The following is a 21,454-nucleotide window of genomic DNA, read 5'->3' on the forward strand; positions in this document are numbered from 1 at the left end:
ATGTTAAATTACACGGGAAACACTGTCTAGACTTACTGTTGCCTGTGTCAGATGGAGTCATCAGGCTCTTCCCAATTTTATCATAGCTGCCAAGCAGATAGGGGAGAGGGTTTTGGGTTCTTCTGCTGTCTGGTCTCTCACCTTACTCTATGTCCAAAAATCCCCTATGGGAATACTCCCACCTCTAGACCCTGAGGTCCTGACCCCTGTGGGTTTTTCCACTGCGCCCAACTTCAATTCCTCCAGGAGTTCCTTTTTTGCACCTCTAGGACCCCCTTCACTTCAGGCCTTGGCAGCCCATACACGGCTACAGACAGCCTTTTGTACTGGCTGCTGCCGAGAAGCCCTGACTTTGTAGACGCTCAATCTTGAGAAATACACCCTCGCATAAGGAAACTTATTATAAGGCATAAGCTTTACATATAACAGATCCCCTCAAGGAGAGTCCTGGCAGCGCACTGATACAAATGTCCTGCCCACCGCCCCCTACCCCTTGTGCAAGGGACTGGGTTGACCAGAAACATCAGGTTAGGCAATGGGAGAATAGAGGATGCTCAAAATCCCATTAGGTAAGAAGGGAATTTGGAGGACACTCTGACCCCCTTCCGACAGACGCCTCCTGGTAAGTGTCTCTGGGATGCTGGACTTCATTTCTAGGAATGCTTTCTCAGTTGCAGGTTACTCATCATGGGTGGATCCTCTAAGCCAGGAGCCCTGTTGGGAATATAATTCCCCAGAGGGAACAGAAGCCAGGAACCACATCATCCAATGTGTATTAGAAGGGATGAGAAAGTGTATCAAAAAGCCCGTTAACTATGAAAAGGTTAAAGGAGTGACCCAAGAAGAAAAAGAAAATCCAGTCCTCTTTCGGGGATAGCTTGTGAAGGTTTTTAGAAAATTTACTAACATTGATCCCTCCACTCCTGTGTGTCAATCCCTGCTGGGACAACATTTTATCAGCCAGTCTGCCACTGATATTATGCCCACAAACCCCTATGCCCCAACTCCTAGAGCTGGCCTTTGGGGTATTTAATAATCGAGATCAAGCTGAGGAGGAAGAGAGAACCAGTGTGAAAACAGGCAGGCCAGGGCTCATGCTACACTGATGGCTGTTGCTGTCAGCCATGCCTTGCAACCTCAGGACAACCCAAGGGAGCCAAGGAAGTCTAACCATTCACCTGGAGGTAAAACTAGCAAGGGGGAATGCTTCAAATGCAAGTCAACTGGCCACTGGGCCCACAGATACCAAAAAGAGTCCCCTGGTCCATGCCCAGTCTGCCAACGAACAGGTCATAGGAAGTGGGACCTTCCCTTTTCCCAAAGGGGTGGGGGACTCCCGCTCCTGAGGTGGCCATGCTACGTGACTGAGGCAGCCCGGGCATTCTGGCGGTTCCCCCCGCGTGAGATGTCCATCTCCATCAAGGAGCCCTGGGTGGTCTTTGATGTGGCAGGTAAGAATATCCATTTTTTAATTGATAGAGGAGCCACGTACTCTCTCCTGATCTCTCACGCTGGGGCTCTCTTCTCTGAAAGCTGTACAGTGATCGGTGTCGATGGAAAGCCTTATACCCATTACTTCACTGGGCCTCTCACTTGCCAATCTGAATAGTGTTTGATCTCACATGGCTTTTTAGTTGTGCCCGAGTGTCCTACCCCACTACTGGGGAGAGACCTTCTGGGCTCCCTTGGAGCCATGTTATACTTAGGAGACCCCGAGCAGCCCCTTTTCTTGACTCTGGCTAAGACAAATCAGCTGGAAGAACAACGACTTATTCCCAGCCATATTCTACACACAATAAACCCTGCAGTTTGGGACCAAGGAATCCCTGGGAAGGCTATAAATGCCAAACCTGTAAAAATTAGCCTTAAGCCAGAAGTCGCTTATCCTAACGAGACATTACCCCATAAAGTTGGAAGCAAAAAAGGGTTTGCAACCCCTCATAGATAAATTCTTAAACCATGGCCTCTTAGTGCCCCGTTAGTCTCCATGCAATGCCCCTATTCTGCCAGTTGTTAAGTTAATTGAGGAATAATGAATGGTTCAGGGCCTTAGAGCAGTAAATGATGCAGCGGTCCCTATACATCCCCTGTGGCCAATCCTTATATTAATCCAGGTTCTGGGGGATGCAAAATGGTTTACTGTGCCTGACCTCAAGGATGCCTTTTTTTCCATCCCAGTTCATTCCTCATCACAGTATCTGTTTGCCTTCAAGTGGACTAACCCCCACTTGGGCCAAATGCAACAATATACTTGGACACTGTTGCCTCGGGGTTTCGGGACAGCCCACACTTGTTCTCCCAGGCCCTAAGAGAAGAACGAAGGGAGCTGTTCTACAGTATGTGGATCATATATTAATACGTAGCCCTACCATGGAGGCCTCAGATCGGAATACCGTTGAAGTCCTTAATTTCCTTGGGGCCCAGGGCTGCAGGGTCTCCCACAAAAAGGCACAAATCTCAAAGCAACAATTTAAATATCTGGGATATATTATAAACCCTGGAAGTAGACAGTTATCTCCAGATAGAAGACAAACTATATTATACCAAAGTGGCCCAAAGACAAAGAAACATCTTCGTACACTCTTAGGCATGGCAGGATTTTGCAGAATTTGGATTCCAGGATTTGGGATAATGGCTAAGCCTCTATGTGAAGCCACTGAAGGCCCAGATACAGAACCATTACTTTGGACTGGGGAACAAGAAAAGTCTTTTAATAATACCAAACAGGGCCTCACCAGAGCTCTTGCTCTGGGTCTCCATTATTTATTTATTTAACTTTTCATGTTATATTGGAGTCTAATTGTTTAACAACGTTGTGTTAGTCTCAGGTGTACAGCAAAGTGATTCAGTTATACATATACATGTATCTATCCTTTTCAAGTTCTTTCCCATTTAGGTTGTTACATAATATTGAGCAGAGTTCCCTGTGCTGTACAGTATGTCCTTGTTGGTTATCCATTTTAAATATAGCAGTGTGTACATGTCAATCCCAGACTTCCTAACTATCCCTTCCTGCCACCCTCCCCCCAACCATAAGTTTGTTCTCTAAGTCTGTGAGTCTGTTTCTGTTTTATAAATAAGTTCATTTGTATCATTTTTTTAAGATTCTGCATATAAGCAATATCATATGATATATATTTTTTATTTATTTTATTTTTATTTTTGGCTGCATTGGGTCTTTGTTGCTGTGCACGGGCCCTCCCTGGCCGCGGCAAGCGGGGGCTACTCTTCGTTGCGGTGCGGTGGCTTCTCTTGCTGCGGAGCATGGGCTCTAGGCGCACGGGCCTCAGTAGCCGTGGCACGCGGGCTCAGCAGCTGTGGCACGTGAGCTCTAGAGCGCAGGCTCAGCAGCTGTGCCACACAGGCCCAGTTGCTCTGCGGCACATGGGATCCTCCCGGGCCAGGGCTCAAACCCGTGTCCCCTGCATCGGGAGGCGGACTCCCAACCACTGCGCCACCAGGGAAGCCCTCATATGATATTTCACTTTGTCTGTCTGACTTCACCCAGTAGACAGTCTCTAGGTCCATCCATGTTGCTGCAAATGACATTATTTCATTCTTTTTAATGACTGAGTAATATTCCATTGTATATATATACCACATCTTCTTTATCCATTCCTCTGTCAATGGACAGTAGGTTGCTTCCGTGTCTTGGCTATTGTGAACAGTGCTGCAGTGAACATTGGGGAGCATGTATCCTTTCAGACCAGTTTTTCTCCAGATATATGCCCAGGAGTGGGATTGCAGGATCATATGGCAGTTCTATTTTTAGTTTTTTAGGGAACCTCCATACAGTTCTCCATAGTGGCTGTACCAATTTATATTCCCACCAACAGTGTAGGAGGGTTCCCTTCTCTCCACACCCTCTCCAGCATTTATTTATTTTTATTTTATTTTATTTTTATTTTTTTTTTTTTTCTGTACACGGGCCTCTCACTGCTGTGGCCTCTCCCGTTGCGGAGCACAGGCTCCGGACACACAGGCTCCGCAGCCATGGCTCACGGGCCCAGCCGCTCCACGGCATGTGGGATCTTCCGGGATCGGGGCACGAACCCGTGTCCCCTGCATCGGCAGGCGGACTCTCAACCACTGCGCCACCAGGGAAGCCCTCTCCAGCATTTATTGTTTGTGGATTTTTTTTTTTTTGTGGTATGCGGGCCTCTCACTGTTGTGGCCTCTCCCGCTGCAGAGCACAGGCTCCAGACGCGCAGGCTCAGTGGCCATGGCTCATGGGCCCAGCCGCTCCACGGCATGTGGGATCTTCCCAGACCGGGGCACGAACCCGTGTCCCCTGCATCGGCAGGCGAACTCTCAACCACTGCGCCACCAGGGAAGCCCGTTTGTGGATTTTTTGATGATGGTGATTCTGACTAGTGTGAGGTGATATCTCAATGTAGTTTTTTTTTGGTTTTTTTTTTGCGGTACGTGGGCCTCTCACTGCTGTGGCCTCTCCCGTTGCAGAGCACAGGCTCCGGACGTGCAGGCTCAGCAGCCATGGCTCATGGGCCCAGCCGCTCTGCAGCATGTGGGATCCTCTCGGACCGAGGCACGAACCCGCGTCCCCTGCATCAGCAGGCGGACTGTCAACCACTGTGCCACCAGGGAAGCCCCTCAATGTAGTTTTGATTTGCAGTTCTCTAATAATTAGCCATGTTGAACATCTTTTCATGTGCCTCTTGGCCATCTGTATGTCTTCTCTGGAGAAATGTCTATTTAGGTCTTCTGCCCATTTTTTGATTGGGTTGTTTGTTTTGATGCTATTGAGCTGCATGAGCTGTTTGTAAATTTTGGAGACTAATCCCTTGTCAGTCACATCATTTGCCAATATTTTCTCCCACTCTGTGGGTTGTCTTTTCGTTTAGTTTATGGTTTCCTTTGCTATGCAAAAACTTTTGAGTTTAATTATGTCCCATTTGTTTACTGTTGTTTTATTTCAATTGCTCTGGGAGACGGATGGAAAAAGATACTGCTGCGATTTATGTCAGAGAGTGTTCTGCCTGTTTTCCTGTAAGAATTTTATAGTGTCTGGTCTCACATTTAGGTCTTTAATCCATTTTGAGCTTATTTTTTTGTATGGTGTTAAGAGTGTTCTAATTTTGGGACTTCCCTGGTGGCGCAGTGGTTAAGAATCCGCCTGCCACGGGCTTCCCTGGTGGTACAGTGGTTAAGAATCCGCCTGCCAAGGCAGGAGACATGGGTTTGAGCCCTGGTCCAGGAAGATCCCACATGCCATGGAGCAACTAAGCCTGTGCACCACAACTACTGAGCCTGCGCTCTGGAGCCCGCGAACCGCAACAACTGAGCCCACTTTCCACAACTACTGAAGCCCACGCGCCTAGAGCCCATGCTCCCAACAAGAGAAGCCACCAAAATGAGAAGCCTGCACACCACAACGAAGAGTAGCCCCCACTCGCCTCAACTAGAGAAAGTCCACGTGCAGCAATGAAGATCCAAAGCAGCCAAAAATAAATAAAATAAAATTTTAAAAAAGTTTTAATTTCTTTTTTTTTTACATGTAGCTGTCCAGTTTTCCCAGCACTATTTATTGAAGAGACTGTCTTTCCACCATTGTATAGTCTTGCCTTCTTTGTCGTAGATTAATTGACCATACTTGTGTGGGTTTATTTATGGGCTTTCTATCCTGTTCCATTGATCTATATTTCTGTTTCTGTGCCAGTACCATACTGTTTTGATGACTATAGCTTTGTAGTGTAGTCTGAAGTCAGGGAGCCTGATTCCTCCAGCTCCATTTTTCTTTCTCAGGATTGCTTTGGCTATTCGGGGTCTTTCGTGTCTCCATACAGATTTTAAGATTTTTTTGTTTTAGTTCTGTGAAAAATGCCATTGGTAATTTGATAGGGATTGCATTAAATTCGTAGATTGCCTTGGGTAGTATAGTCATTTTGACAATATTGATTCTTCCAATCCAAGAACATGGTATATCTTTCCATCTGTTTGTGTTGTCTTCAATTTCTTTCATCAGCATCTTACAGTTTTCGGAGTACAGGTCTATTGCCTCCCTAGGTAGGTTTATTCCTAGGTATTTTATTCTTTTTGATGTGATGTTAAATGGGATTGTTTCTTGAATTTCTCTTTCTGATCTTTCGTTGCTAGTGTATAGAAATGCAGCAAATTTCTGTGTATTAATTTTGTAACCTGCAACTTTACCAAATTCATTGATGAACTCTAGTAGTTTTCTGGTAGTGTCTTTAGGATTTTCTATGTATAGTGTCATGTCATCTGCAAACAGTGACAGTTTAACTTCTTTTCCAATTTGGATTCCTTTTCTTTCTTTTTCTTCTCTGATTGCCATAGCTAGGACTTCCAAAACTATGTTAAATAAAAGTGGTGAAAAGGGCTTCCCTGATGGCGCAGTGGTTGAACGTCCGCCTGCTGATGCAGAGGACACGGGTTCGTGCCCCGGTCTGGGAAGATCCCACATGCCGCGGAGCGGCTGGGCCCGTGAGTCATAGCCACTGAGCCTGCGCGTCTGGAGCCTGTGCTCTGCAATGGGAAAGGCCCCAACAGTGAGAGGCCCGCATAACGCAAAAAAAAAAAAAAAAAAAAAAAAAAAAGTGGTGAAAGTGGACATCCTTGTCTTGCTCCTGATCTTAGAGGAAATGATTTCAGCTTTTCCCCATTGAGTATGTTAGCTGCAGGTTTGTTGTATGTGGCCTTTATTATGTTGAGGTATGTTCCCTCTTTGCCCACTTTCTGTAGAGCTTTTGTCATAAATAGGTGTGAATTTTGTCAAAAGCTTTTTCTGCATCTATTGAGATGATCATATGGTTTTTTTATTCTTCAATTTGTTATCGTGTATCACACAGATTGATTTGCAGATATTGGAAAATTCTTGCATCCTTTGGATAAATCCCACTTGATCACAGGGTATGATCCTTTTAACGTGTTGTTGGATTCAGATTGCTAGTATTTTGTTGAGGATTTTAAAAAAATATTTATTTATTTATGTATCTATCTATCTATCTATTTATTTATTTTTGGGCACGTTGGGTCTTAGTTGTGGCATGTGGAATCTTTTGTTGTGCTGCACGGGCTCTTCATTGTGGCATGCGGGCCCAGTAGTTACAGCGTGGGCTCTCTAGTTGTGGTGCACAGGCTCAATAGTTGCGGTGTGCAGGCTTAGTTGCCTGGTGGCATGTGGGATCTTATTTCCCTGACCAGGGATCGAACCTGTGTCCCCTGCATTGGAAGGCGGGCTCTTAACCACTGGACCACCAGGGAAGTCCCTTTGTTGAGGATTTTTGCATCTGTGTTCATCAATGATATTGGCCTGTAATTTTCGTTTTTGTGGTATCTTTGCCTGGTTTTGGTATCAGGGTGATGGCGGCCTCATAGAATGAGTTTGGGAGTTTTCCTTCCTCTGCAATTTTCTGGAACTGTTTCAGAAGGATAGGTATTAGGTCTTCTCTAAATGTTTGATAGAATTCGCCTGTGAAGCCATCAGGTCCTGAACTTCTGTTTGTTGGGAGTTCTTTAATCACAGTTTCAATTTCAGAGCTTGTGATTGGTCTGTTCATATTTTCTATTTCTTCCTGGTTCAGTCTTGGGAGATTGTACCTTTCTAAGAATTTGTCCATTTCTTCCAGGTTGTCCATTTTATTGGCATACAGTTGCTTGTAGTAGTCTCCTATGATCCTTTGTATTTCCTTTTTTTCCTAAAGAAAGCCACATGGCATTTATTTTTAAAAATATTTATTTATTTATTTATTTGGCTGCCCCAGGTCTTAGTTGCAGCACGTGGGATCTTCATTGCCACATGCGGGATCTTTGTTGTGGCACATGGGATCTTTAGTTGTGGCATGTGAACTCTTTTTTTAAATTAATTAATTCTTGGCTGCGTTGCGTCTTCGTTGCTTTCTCTAGTTGCGGAGAGTGAGGGCTACTGTTCTTTGTGGTGTGCGGGCTTCTCATTGAGGTGGCTTCTCTTGTTGTGGAGCATGGGCTCTAGGCACGTGGACTTCAGTAGTTGTGGCATTCGGGCTCAGTAGTTGTGGCTTGCGGGCTTTAGAGTGCAGGCTCAGTAATTGTACTGCATGAGCTTAGTTGCTCCGTGGCATGTGGGATCTTCCCAGACCAGGGATCGAACCCATGTCTCCTGCATTGGCAGGGGGATTCTTAACCACTACACCACCAGGGAAGCCCTGGCATGTGAACTGTTAGTTGCAGCATGTGGGATCTAGTTCCCTGACCAGGGATCGAACCCAGGCCCCCTGCACTGGGAGCACGGAGTCTTAGCCAGTGGACCACCAAGGAAGTCCCCATCCTTTGTATTTCTGTGGAGTCAGTTTTAACTTCTCCTTTTTCATTTCTAATTTTATTGATTTGAGTCCTCTCCCTTGTTTTCTTGATGAGTCTGGCTAAAGGTTTATCAATTTTGTTTATCTTTTCAAAGAACCAGCTTTTAGTTTCATTGATCTTTGCTATTGTTTTCTTCATCTCTATTTCATTTATTTCTTCTCTGATCTTTATGATTTCTTTCCTTCTACTAACTTTAGGTTATGTTTGTTCTTCTTTCTCTGGTTGCTTCAGGTGTATGGTTAGGTTGTTTATTTGATATTTTTCTTGTTTCTTGAGGTAGGATTATATTGCTATTAACTTCCCTCTTAGAACTGCTTTTGCTGTATCTTATGGGTTTTGTTTGTTTGGGTTTTTTTGTTTTATTCTGTTTTGCTTTTTGGCCACGCTGTGCAGGACCTTAGTTCCCCAACCAGGGATCGAACCTGTGACCCCTGCATTGGGAGCACAGAGTCTTAACCACTGGACCACCTTGCTTTTCCTTTTGTGTGTGTGCATCTATTGTAGTTTTTGGGTTTGCTGTTCCCGTGAGGTTTTGATATAGCAGTCTATATATGTACAAGGTTGTTTTAAGTTTCTGGTCTCTTTCCCACCAGAGAAGTTCCTTTAGCATCTGTTACAAAGCTGGTCTGGTAATGCTGAATTCTCTTATCTCTTGCTTGTCTGTAAAGCTTTTGATTTCTCCATCAAATTTGAATGAGAGCCTTGCTGGGTAGAGTATTCTTAGTTATAGGTTCTTCCCTTTTATTACTTTAAATATATCATGACACTCCCTTCTGGGCTGCAGAGTTTCTGCTGAAAAATCAGCTGATAACCTTATGGAAGTTCCCTTGTATGTTGTTTGTCATTTATCCCTTGTTGCTTTTAATATTTTTGTCTTTGTCTTTAATTTTTGTCAATTTGATTACCATGTGTCTCGGCATGTTCCTTCTTGGGTTTATCCTGCCTGGGGCTCTCTGCGCTTCCTGGACTTGGGTGACTGTTTCCTTTCCCATGTTAGGGAAGTTTTCAGCTGTTATCTCTTCAAATATTTTCTCAGGTCCTTTCTCTCTATCTTCTCCTTCTGGGACCCCTATAATGTGAATGTTGGTGTGTTTAATGTTGTCCCAGAGGTCTCTTAGACTGTCTTCATTTCTTTTCATTCTTTTTTCCTTATTCTGTTCTGCGGCAGTGATTTCCACCATTCTGTTTTCCAGGTCACTTATCCGTTTTTTGCCTCAGTTATTCTGCTATTGATTCCTTCTAGTCTCTTAGACTGTCTTCATTTCTTTTCATTCTTTTTTCTTTATTCTGTTCTGCGGCAGTGATTTCTACCATTCTGTTTTTTTAGGTCACTTATTCATTCTTCTGCCTCAGTTATTTTGCTATTGATTCCTTCTAGTGTATTTTTCATTTCACTTATTACATTGTTCATCTGTTTGTTCTTTAGTTCTTCTAGGTCTTTGTTAAACATTTCTTGCATCTTCTTGATCCTTGCCTCCAATCTTTTTCTGAGATCCTGGATCATCTTCACTATAATTATTCTGAATTCTTTCTCTGGAAGGTTACCTGTCTCCACTTCACTTAGTTGTTTTTCTGGGGTTTTATCTTGTTCCTTCATCTAGGACACATTCCTCTGCCATTTCATTTTGTCTAACTTCCTGTGATTATAGTTTCTGTTCCACAGGCTGCAGGATTGTAGTTCTTCTTGCTCTGCTGCTTGTGCAAGCTTCCTGATGGGAGGGACTGGTGGTGGGTGGAGCTGGGTCTTGTCCCTCTGGTGGGCAGGGTTTTACTCAGTAAAACTTTAATCTGCTTCTCTGTTGATGGGTGGGGCTGTGTTGGTTGTTTGGCCTGACACAACCTAGCACTGGAGCCTACAGGCTGTTTGGTCAGGCTGATGGTGGCCTCCAGGAGGGCTCACGCCAATGAGTACTTCCCAGAACTGCTGCTGCCAGTGTCTTTGTCCCTGCAGTGAGCCACAGTCACCCCCTGCCTCTTCAGGAGACCCTCCAATACTAGCAGGTAGGTTTGGCCCAGTCTTTTTATGCAGTCACTGCTTTTTCCCCTGGGTCCTGATGCACCTGAGACTTTGTGTGTGCCCTCCAAGAGTGGAGTTTCTGTTTCTGCCAGTCCTTTGGAAGTCCTGCAATCAAATCCCACTGCCCTCCAAAACCAGATTCTCTGGGGACTCCTCTTCCCGTTGCTGGACCTCCATGCTGGGAATCCTGACGTGGGGCTCAGAACTTTCACTCCAGTGGGAGAACTTCTGTGGTATAATTGTTTTCCAGATGTGGGTCACTCTCCTGGAAAGTATGGGATTTGATTTGATCATGATTGTGCCCCTCCTACCATCTCGTTGTGGCTTCTTCTTTGTCTTGGATGTAGGGTATCTTTTTGGTTGGTTCCAGCGTTTTTTTGTCAGTGGTTGTTCAGCAGTTAGTTATGATTATGGTGTTCTTATAAGAAGGGATGAGCACACCTCCCCAGTGTAAAAAAGCCATTCATTTTGTAGGTGGCTGAAAAGCAAGGGATAGCTCTGGGGGTCCTTATACAGAAGCTAGGAGAAGTTCCTCAGCCTATAGGCTATTTTTCCAAACAACTAGGTTCCATGGCCTGAGGTTGGCCTGGTTGCCTCCAGGCAGTAGCTGCTACTGCTTTATTAATGGAAGAAACTAACAAGCTCACCTTTGGACAGCCCCTGGAAGTCCAGACCCCTCATCAAGTACAAGGGATTCTGGAGATTAAAGGCTACCATTGGCTAACTGGAGGCTGCCTTACTAAATACCAGTCTTCACTCCTTGACTCCTTAGAGGTAACCCTCAAAACTTGCCACACCCTCAACTCGGCTACACTGATGCCTGATGAAAGCCCCAAACTAACATATTCCTGCCTCGAAACCCTCAACCAGGTTTATGCCTGTAGGCCTGATCTAACAGAGCAGGCCATAGAAAACCCTGAGGAAGAATGGTTTACTGATGGCAGTAGTTTCATTAAAGATGGAGCCAGGAGAGCAGAGTATGCTATTGTGAGCACCCCTAGTGTTATAGAAGCAAAACCTTTGCTACCCAACACTTTGGCCCGGAGAGCTGAAGTGATAGCCCTAACCTGAACCGTAACTTTAGGGGAAGGAAAAGTTGTAAATATATACACAGGCTTCCTTGTTTTACATGCCCATGCCGCTATCTGAAAAAAAAAAAAAAAAGAGGACTTTCAAATGCAAAAAAATCCCCTGTAAAATATGGGGCTGAGATTTTACATATCATAGAAGCAGTTCAAAACCCAAAAGTAGTACAATTAACCAACAATCCTCACTATTCAATATGGGCAGGGAAATTGAAAACTGGTTCTCTAGTTTGTTCTCTTGGATCCCACAAGGTATAAAGACTTTCTGGTGGGAGGTTTTCATTTTCTCATAACCCTTCTCTTTTAAGTCATACTAATTTATGCTATATTTCATCTAGTGTTTTGTTGTCTTCCCTACTGTTGTAAATCTGTGACTTAGACTTTTTGGTCCAAAAAGGAGACCTGGGACCAACAGGTCCAGACCTTCCATTCTAAAAATAGAGAAACATGTCAAACTTTAACCCTGAGATTAACAAAAATATACACCCAAGCAGAATGGCTTCATAATTTTGGCAAAGACAATATCACTTCCCCTGTCTAGTCAACAGTTAAGGAAGCCCTCCCAATGTTAACCTGGTTTCTTCCCTTTCTAGGTTATTGTTGTTCTTCTCCTTTTTAGCCCTTGTTTAATTAACCTTTTGGTTAAGTTTGTATCTTCTAGGCTCCAATAACTTCATGTAAGGCTCATGATGTCTCAAGGAATTTAAACCATTTTAGTGGAGAGTGGCCCAGGTCCCTACAGGTCCTTGGTACAGTCAGCGAGGGACTTCTATACCTCTACGGTAGGGTAGGATCTGTGGCTCCTGTCCAGCAGGAAGAAGTTTCAGAAGAAGAGACCTTTAGCCCCTTACCCCTTAAGAATAAGGGTGTAGAGTCTCTCAAGGGTGAATGAGGCAGGCTGGGACCTGGGACCTGGGACCCTTTGCTGCAGTGCTTGCACCTGGACAAATGTCTCCTCCAGCAACAAAATACAATGAAACTATAAGGGACTAAAAATAACTGCATGTATGTGCAGTTGGGGCAAATTATGGACAAGATACAAAAAGGCCAAAAACCCAGCTGCCACTTCTGAAGAGCTGGGGCAAAAACAGGGTGTGAGGAGCAAAAGCAGGGTACTGTGCATGCCCCCTGCACACACCACCACCAAGGGGGTGGGCACACCACCTAACCCACCCCTTCTGCCCGACCCCTGGACATACCCCTACCATCACACCATATAAGGAGCTAGCTTGCCCTTGGGGAGCAAAGCAAGGGAACCTGTTACTTGTTTTCACTCTTCCCAGCTCCAGCAGGGGCCCCAATAGAGCCTTGCCTGAATTTCTTCTCTGGCGTCTTATCAATTTCTGTTGATTAAGGAAAGCCAAGAGCCCTGATGGGTAACAGTGGGAGTGATCTCAGGTGGCTGTGGGGTGGCCGTGGCCTGCGGTGGCTTGAAGTAGGATATCAGTTCCCCAACCATGGATTGAACCTGAGCTGCGAAGGTGAAAGCGCTGAATCCTAGCCACTAGACCACCAGGGATCAGTAGCTAGGGGTAGGGCCCTGGCTCTTTATCTGCTCTGGAGAAGAAATCCAGCAAAGAGATGGAAAGTAGCAAAACAAAGTGTTTATTAGGACAAAAATTACATGCGGATAGACACACGGGTGGGCTCAGAGAGAGTCGTACGCTTTTGGGGTAGTTTAAGTCACTTACATGGGGCAATTCTTCCGGGTTTCCTCTGGCCAATCATCTTGCTTTGTCTGGCTCTGAGTCCACATTTGGTCTGGCTCAGGCCCCTCCCCTGTGTGTGCACACATCTTTTAGCTAAGATGGATTCCAGTGCAAGGGTCTCTGAGAAGTTGACAGGACATATTATGGTCTGGTGCCCCCTCCCTTCTCTGACCCCTGAGGAACCGTTCTGCACATGTGTAGTCGGGGAGGTCTCCTTGACCTCAAGAATGAGAAATATGTGGTCTCCTTATCTTTTTTCCCGGCATCTGTCCACAGGGAACAGAGTCCAGCTGCTCAGCCTGGGGTCCATCTATCTCCTTCCTCAGGATGGAGAGAGATGTGGCTGGAGCTGGCGTTGCCTCCAGCTGGGAGAAGGCAGAGTGGTGGCTGCCTGCACCGATGCCCATGGGCACTTCACTCCCCCTCCCTTTGGGGGTTACTTTCTCTACTCTACTGGATAAAGGCATGCTGAGGACCAGGAGCCATTCCTGCTCTGCGAAATGGAGCAAGTGGGCTGTTCTCAGGAGTAAAAGGGCCAGTGTATGTGGGTGTTGGCTCAGTGACCAGCCCAGAGTGGGGCTGGCCTCCCGGGTGCCAGGAGATGGGGGCTGGGCCAAGCATCTCCCCTCCCTGACCACAGGACGCTTACACCTTCATACCTCTACTAATTGCAGGCTTTTCCCAGTGCTCTGTGGAACCAGGAGGGGTGCAAGCAAGCAAGGGATTCGTCTAACTCAGGCTCTGGGCAAGCACTGGGGGAGTGCCCTTGCCATTTCCCTGCTTGGGTACTAGTCCTAAGAGTCCTGGTTCCCAGCATTGGCTGTAGGGCCTCGGTTGGGGGTTGGCGGGGCTAGCGGGAGAGGCCTCTTGGGTGGGTTCAGACTGGGAGATGCCGGGGATTTATCTTCCTCATCCAGCCCAGGCCGGCAGGATGGAAGCCTGGGAGTGTGGTAGGTTCTGGGCGTCCACTTCTGCAGAGGTCTTTATGCCAGGAGCATGTGAGGCAGAGCCAGTGGCTGAGAGGCCTTGACTCTGGGGCCTGATGGAATGAGTGGCCTCAGTGTTCCTGCACACCAGATGCCAACACTGATACAGGGGCACTGCTCTCTACGTGCTAATGGACTTTGTCAACAGACTGGGCTGTCTGAGCTTTCTGGAGTAAACTGTATTGTTCTGTGTTCTTATGTTTTCACAGACATCTTTTATTTGTGGCAGGGATAATGGTTTTTCATTTGGACTATGATACAAAGGGTTTACATTTGTTTCTAAATGCATATTTAAGTTTAAAAGTAAATTGATTTAAGAAAAATCATTAAACAGTAAAAGGTAAGGAGATGGTCGGTCAGTGCTGTAAATTTGGGAAGTTCATCTGCGCCCCCTCCCCCTCCACACTCTGGCTTTGAGGAGGAGCAGGAAAGGGGAGGCCTGGGAAGGGGACAGCATTCTGCCCTGACATCTGGTGAATATAGGGCCTCTGTCACAAATGGGACTGTCCAGGGCCAGGGTGAGGGAGAAGGGTGGTGATTGACTTTGGGAAGTGTGAGGTCTGGAGTGATGAAGAGCGGGAGATGGGGCAAGGGTACGTAAGCTGGTGGGGGCCACGCGCCAAAACTGATGGCTGGAGTTGGGCAGCTATAGGGGTGCAGGCAGTGGAGACTGAGGGTAGTCTTCCAGATCCCACCACCCCGCCAACTGCCAGGCTGCCTTTCTGTACCTTCTCCCCAGTGGCCCCTTCGGAATTCCAGGAGAGGGTCCTCTGTGCCACACACCCGCTCAGGGACACACACCCACCACTTGGCTGAGAATGGGTCAGCACCGTGCCTGACTGACCTGCCAAGGGTCGTGTGCTGAGGGAGGGAGGGGACGTCCCAAACGAAAGCCGATGCCGCCAGAAGGGCTAAAGGTGAGGCAGTCATGGAGAGAGAGAAGCCTAAGGGGGTGACGTCACCCTGGGCCTGCGGAAGTGACATCACAGTGAGGGAAGGCCTGCTGTCCCTTGGTTCATGAATTCCGGCATGCATGCTTGCATTCATTCTGTCCCCTGCTGGGAGGGGGGGCTGCGCCTAGGCCCTGCTGACCCAGAACTGGCAGGCCTTTAGCTTGTCCCTCACTGTAGCCTCTGGACTCCCAACTTTTCCCTTTGAAACTGGGGTTGCCTGGCTCTGGGCCAGTTTTCCACTGCTCTTCGTGCCCCTGCAGTTATGAATTCCTTGGGGCCTGCCTGCAACCCAGACTCCCTCTGGGCACTTCCAAGCAGGTGCGTTCTGCCTCTTACCCTGCTAATGGTTCAGCTGCTTGTGCCTAGAGACACCAGCTCTGGCCCCCATCTAGGAAGGAGGATGGAGCCCAGTGGGCCCAGAAGCGTTCTGCTTTCTCGCCGGACCTCAGGCTGTGGGCCCTTCCTCCTCTGTTCTTGCCTCCCACAGAGTGAAAACGCCCTTTTGTGTTGGGATTACATGCCATCTCTCAGCTCATTTTGCCTTCCTGTAGAGTTGCTGGGAAAGCACTTGGAGGTGGCCAGTCCTTCCATGCATCTTCACGGAGCTTAACCTGTGGTCCAAGGATCCAGAATTGGTGCCATCCAAGAGCTGAGAAGAAAAATCCTTCATTTTCACTAACCTCTAACTGAAACTTGGAATTTCCTTCAATTATGAATGGAGACAGCAAAGTCCATCAGAATTAGCAGCGTTTGCGACTGTCAAACAGAAATCACAGGTATTTTCATACTAACTACAGGTGTTGCAGACACTTCAAAATAGCAGTTATGTACTCACGACTGCCTCATGTTTCTGGTATTTATTAATCCACAGGCATTGCTTATAATGTCTGTTCTATAATTTAATGAGTTAGTAAAGAGTCACAGGTATTTCTGTATCACAAATTTGTATGTTTTTATATTTTGATATTTGTGTTTCAACGTTAGTAGTCTTTTTGTAATGCAACATACTTTATGCGTTTCAAAACATGGTTCTAAGCAGGAGTCTTTCTCCAGATGCTGACGGGTGTGTCTGGCACAGTGAGAGTTTGGCAGCCCTAAAGGCTCACCTCATGCCTCCACTGGTCTTTCCTTAGACACCTTGTTACCAACCAGGTTTCTTGGACCCCTTAATCAACAGAAATTGGTAAGAGGCCAGGCAAGAAATTCAGGCAAGGCTTTATCGGGACTCAGTGTTGCAGCAGGAGGGAACAAAAACAAGTAACAAGTTCCCTTGCTCGCTCTCTGAGGTAAGGGTGAGCTGGTTCCTTATACGGGGTGAGGGTGGGGGTGTCTTTTTTTTAAATTTTTATTTATTTATTTATTTATTTTTGGCTGTGTTGGGTCTTCACTGCTGCGTGCGGGCTCCCTCCAGTTGTGGCGAGCGGGGTCCACTCTTGGTTGCAGCGCACGGGCTTCTCATTGCAGTGGCCTCTCCTGTTGTGCAGCACGGACTCTAGGTGCACGGGCCTCAGCAGCTGTGGCTCACAGGCTCCAGAGCGCAGGCTCAGCAGCCGTGGCATGTGGGATCCTCCCAGACCAGGGCTCGAACCCGTGTCCCCTGCATTGGCAGGCGGATTCCCAACCACTGCACCACCAGGGAAGTCCGGGGTGTCTTAGGTGGTCTGCCCACCCGCTTGGTGGTGCTGTGTGCAGGGTGCACGTGCAGCACCCTGCTTTTGCTCCTGGTCCCTCAGAAGTGGCAGTTGGGTTCTTGTTATTAGTTACTCATAATTTGCCCCAACTGTCCATACACACTCAGGTATTTATAGTCCCTTATACTTTCTTTGTATTTTGTTGCTTGAGGAGGTTTGTCCAGGTGCAAACACTGCAGCAAAGGGTCCCAGGTCCCAAGGTTTAGGTCCCAGCCTGTCTCATTCCCCCCTGAGGGATTCTACACCCCTTATTCATAAGGGTTAAAGTGATCTCGGGGTGACAGCTGTGTGTGGCGGCTTGAAGTGAGATCTTAGTTCCCTACCGGAGACTCAGACCTGGGCCACCTGGGTGAAAACCAGGAATCCTAACTGCTAGACCACCAGGGACTAGTGGCTAGAAGCAGAGCCCTGGCTCTTGTCTTCTTTGAAAAAAGTATTTTACAAAGTGACTGAAGTTGTAAATTAGGCACGGAGTTTATCAGAAGCACAGTATGTGTGGAAGAGCACACAAAGAAGTAGTTTATTTAGGACAGAAGCAAAGTGGAGCTACACACTCAGAGAAGAGTGTGGGTGTCCTTGCTAATGAGGAGTGCACTAAAGGGGTGGCTTGATCATTTACGTAGGGGCAGTTTTCTTTGTTCCCTTTGGCCAATCACCTTGCTCGTTGCCCATAGCTGAACTGACTCAAGGCTCTCCCCTATGTGCACACGCGTCTTTTAGCCAAGATGGATTCCAGTGGGAGGGTCTGTGGGAGGTTGATGAGACATATTATGGGCTAATGTCCCCTCTCTTTTTGACCCCTGAGGAAACTTTTCTGCGCATGTGCAGTTGGGGAGCATTCTAGGCCTCAAGAATGAAAGATGTGGTCATCTTATTTTTCACTCCAGCAGAGCTTAGTTCCTCTCTGCTCCTGCTGTTAACTTTTTCTTGATATATCAGGGGGAGCTCTAATTGCTCAGCCTGACAAGCTCCAACTGCTCAGCCTGGGGCCCATCCACCTCCTATGTTAAAGGAGCCAAAGGCCTCTTCTTCTGAAACTTCTTCCTGCTGGACAGGGGCCACAGACCCTACCCTAACCTAGAGGTGTAGAAGTCCCTCGCTGACTGTTCCAAGGACCTGTAGGATTTGGGCTGCCCTCTGCTGGAATGGGTTGAATTCCTTGAGCCATCATGAGCGTTACTTGAAATTGTTGGAGCCTAGAAGACACAAACTTAACCAGAAGGTTAAACAAACAAGGGCCAAAAAAGAAAACAACAATAGCCACTAAAGGGCCTAGGAAGGGAAGGAACCAGATTAACTTTGGGAGGGCTTCCTTAACTGTTGACCAGACAGTAGAGGCAATATCGCCCCTGCCAAAACTGTGAAGCCATTTTGCTTGGGTGTATATTTCCTTAATATTAACTTCTACCTGTCCTGTTGCATTGATCCAGGCGCAGCAGAAGTATTAGTTATTGTACAAACTCCACCTTGTTCTGCCAGAAGATAGTCAAGAGTTAGACGACTGTCAAGAACTACATTAGCCAAAGAAAGAAGAGAGGTTTTATGTCCTGTTAAGGCTTGACCTGTCTGTTCCATCATATAACCAAGCTGTCTGGTGAGATTACTTGGTGTTGTTTCATGATAGGTAAAGCCTCCCCATGGAGCTGCCAGTCCTATGGGCAGCCCTGCCCCGGCTAAGACCATTCCTGGTGCTCTCTGGGTTCAGTGGTGAGCTGGAGTGGTCCTGTTAATAGATTTTAAAAATCCCTCGTATTCCTGTAGTCCCTAGAGTGCACTCTCCTATGAAGTGGACACTATCAGTGCATTTATAGGCCATAGCTTGGTTGGAAAAAGGACAGGGCCTGGCCATAATTCCATAACACATATTGGTTTGGGTGTCTGCAGAGGAAAACAAACCCTTCAGGGATGCAGACCTGGATGTCTGTCTCACAGTTGTTAAGAGCGGACAGTCCTTGAAGGACATAACTGTGGTTAGTACTTGAATAATTAGGGGACAGTAGACCACTATGTTGATAATTAAGCATATAAAGCTCTATGATATTTTTAACAAGATGGTTGTGCGTGATCCTGCTGGTACCATCAGAGGGTTGCACTCGACAGCAAAGAGTCCCACAGGTGGGTTGAAGTGGATTGACCAGGTGGATACGACATTTCCTTTCCACCACTCACATTCCCCTTCTGTGTTGTTTAGGGGTATGGGGCCATAATTTGAAACAGGGCACCAGTGAGTAAGGTTGTAGATACAGTTTATCTCTATAGAAGAGGCAGGATACCTGGTGTAATTATATCTTGGGGGGTTCATGGGACTTGTGAAACAAATGCCATTTGTGCAATTTAACATAGCATGCCCCACACCTCACGTCCAGTTGTATGGAAGAGTCAGGTTAAAGCATTGGAATAGACCCCTGGAAGGTGCAATTGTGACCAGCAGAGGTCGTGGGGGTGGTAATTGTCCCTGATTTAGATTGTTAATTCCCATTGGAACCAGCAGGTTCAGGGGAAATGCAAGAGGAGGGCCAGTAGCCAGCTGGGGGTGTTGATGGGACATCCAGCATTCTTTGAAATGCTCTCCTTAGGATATGATTCTAGAAATGTTGATAAGTGAGTTTTCTTGCCATTATCCCCTAGTTACAGGGACTAGTAAGGTAGACAGAGTCAATAGGAGGAGCATTTCTGTAGTGGACTGTTTCCCGTAAACCCAGCGCAGGCAAAGGAGCTGCTTCCCTGGTGGGGGTGGCTGAGCAAAGTGGTAGAAGGCAAGCCAGAGTTACAATAGCAAGGATGGCACATAGGAGTCCAAACCGCCACATCATTTTACTTATCTGTCGATGGTGCCTGTCTTCTGAATAGGTATCTCAGATTTTCCACTGGCTCACAGGTGTAATGTTCTTCTGTTGTGACCTTTGGGGTTTTTGGAGGAAAAAGCTTTAGTCTGGACAAATGTACCCAACTAGCTATCCCTTGCAGTCTGACAGCAGTGGGGGTGGCTAAAATTACTTTATAGGGGCCCTTCCATTTTAGCCATAGTTGGTCTTCGGGGACGCTTCTTTCCAGGTTTTAAGAACTTGGTCCCCGGGGTTTACTTGTGAAGGAAGTATTTTTAGTGGGAGCTGGCAGTGCCTGTTGGCATAGTCCTCGACTGCTTTCTGACCTTGTCCTAGATTAATAATATATCTCGGGACTTCCCTGGTGGCACAGTGGTTAAGAATCCACCTGCCAGCGCAGGGGACACGGGTTCGAGCCCTGGTCCGAGAAGATCCCACATGCCGCAGAGCAGCTAAGCCTGTGTGCCACAACTACTGAGCCTGCGCTCTAGAGCCCATGAGCCTTAACTGCTGAGCCCACGTGCCACAACTACTGAAGCCCGTGCACCTAGAGCCCGTGCTCTGCAACAAGAGGAGCCACCGCAATGAGAAGCCCGCGCACTACAACGAAGAGTAGCCCCCGCTTGCCACAACTAGAGAAAGCCCATGTGCAGCAACGAAGACCCAATGTAGCCAAAAATAAATAAATAAAACAAATAAATATATTAAAAAATATATATATCTCAGGGTCTGGTTCACTTCCTTATCTAGCAGAATGTCAGTAGTAAGAAAAGGCCTCCTATAGGTCATTTCAAATGGGCTAAGACTCAGACTACTCCTGGGGGCTACACGGACCCTGAGGAGTGCAATAGGAAGCAAGTTGGTTCAGGGTACATGAGTCTCTTGGCAGAGTTTTTTGCTAAGGTTTCTTTAAAGTATGGTTCATTTTCTCTACTTTTCCTGAAGATTGGGGGCACCAAGAAGTGTGTAGCTTATAGTCTATCCCTAGGGCTGTTGTGAGCCCCTGTGTGATTTTGGGTATAAAAGAGGGCCCATTATCACTCCACGGGGACTTTAGAAGTCCAAACTAAGGAATTATTTCTCTTTTTTTTAATTAGTTTTTTCTAGAGATTAAGACTTTAGGGCTTCCCTGGAGGCGCAGTGGTTAAGAATCCACCTGCCAATGCAGGGAACACGGTTTGAGCCCTGGTCTGGGAAGATCCCACATGCCACGGAGCAACTAAGCCTGTGTGCCACAATTACTGAGCCTGCACGCTACAACTACTGAAGCCTGCGTGCCTAGAGCCTGTGCTCTGCAACAAGAGAAGCCACTGCAATGGGAAGCCCACACACTGCAACCGAGAGTAGCCCCTGCTCACTGCAACTAGAGAGAGCCCGCGCAGCAACGAAGACCCAATGTAGCCAAAAATAAATAAATTTATTTAAAAAAAATTTACAATAGCCAGGACATGGAAGCAACCTAAATGTCCATCAACAGATGAATGGATAAAGAAGATGTGGTATATATATACGGTGGAATATTAGTCATAAAAAGGAATGAAATTGGGTCATTTGTAGAGACGTGGATGGATCTAGAGACTGTCATACAGAGTGAAGTAAGTCATAAAGAAAAACAAATATCGTATATTAACACACATGTGGGATCTAGAAAAATGGTACAAATGAACCTATTTGCAAAGCAAAAATAGAGACACAGATGTAGAGAACAAGTGTATGAACACCAAGGGGTGAAAGGGAGGGTGGGATGAATTAGGAGACTGGGATTGACATATATACACTACTATATATAAAATAGATAACTAATGAGAACCTGCTGTATAGCACAGGGAACTCTACTCAATGCTTTGTGGTGACCTAAGTGGGAAGGAA

At 46.6% G+C, this 21,454-nt stretch overlaps 1 long non-coding RNA gene across 1 annotated transcript in view; it reads left to right on the plus strand.

Annotated features, from left to right (window-relative positions):
* Nucleotides 1-15,859, plus strand: part of LOC132487222 (uncharacterized) — a 19,921-nt gene extending 4,062 nt beyond the window's left edge. Inside the window, exon 3 of the long non-coding RNA XR_009531529.1 lies at nucleotides 15,621-15,859. This is a non-coding gene — a long non-coding RNA (uncharacterized LOC132487222). The remainder of the gene's footprint in view (nucleotides 1-15,620) is intronic.
* Nucleotides 15,860-21,454: the final 5,595 nt, after the last annotated feature.

Source organism: Mesoplodon densirostris, chromosome 3 (assembly GCF_025265405.1).
Source record: "Mesoplodon densirostris isolate mMesDen1 chromosome 3, mMesDen1 primary haplotype, whole genome shotgun sequence".
Lineage (NCBI taxonomy): Eukaryota > Metazoa > Chordata > Mammalia > Artiodactyla > Ziphiidae > Mesoplodon > Mesoplodon densirostris.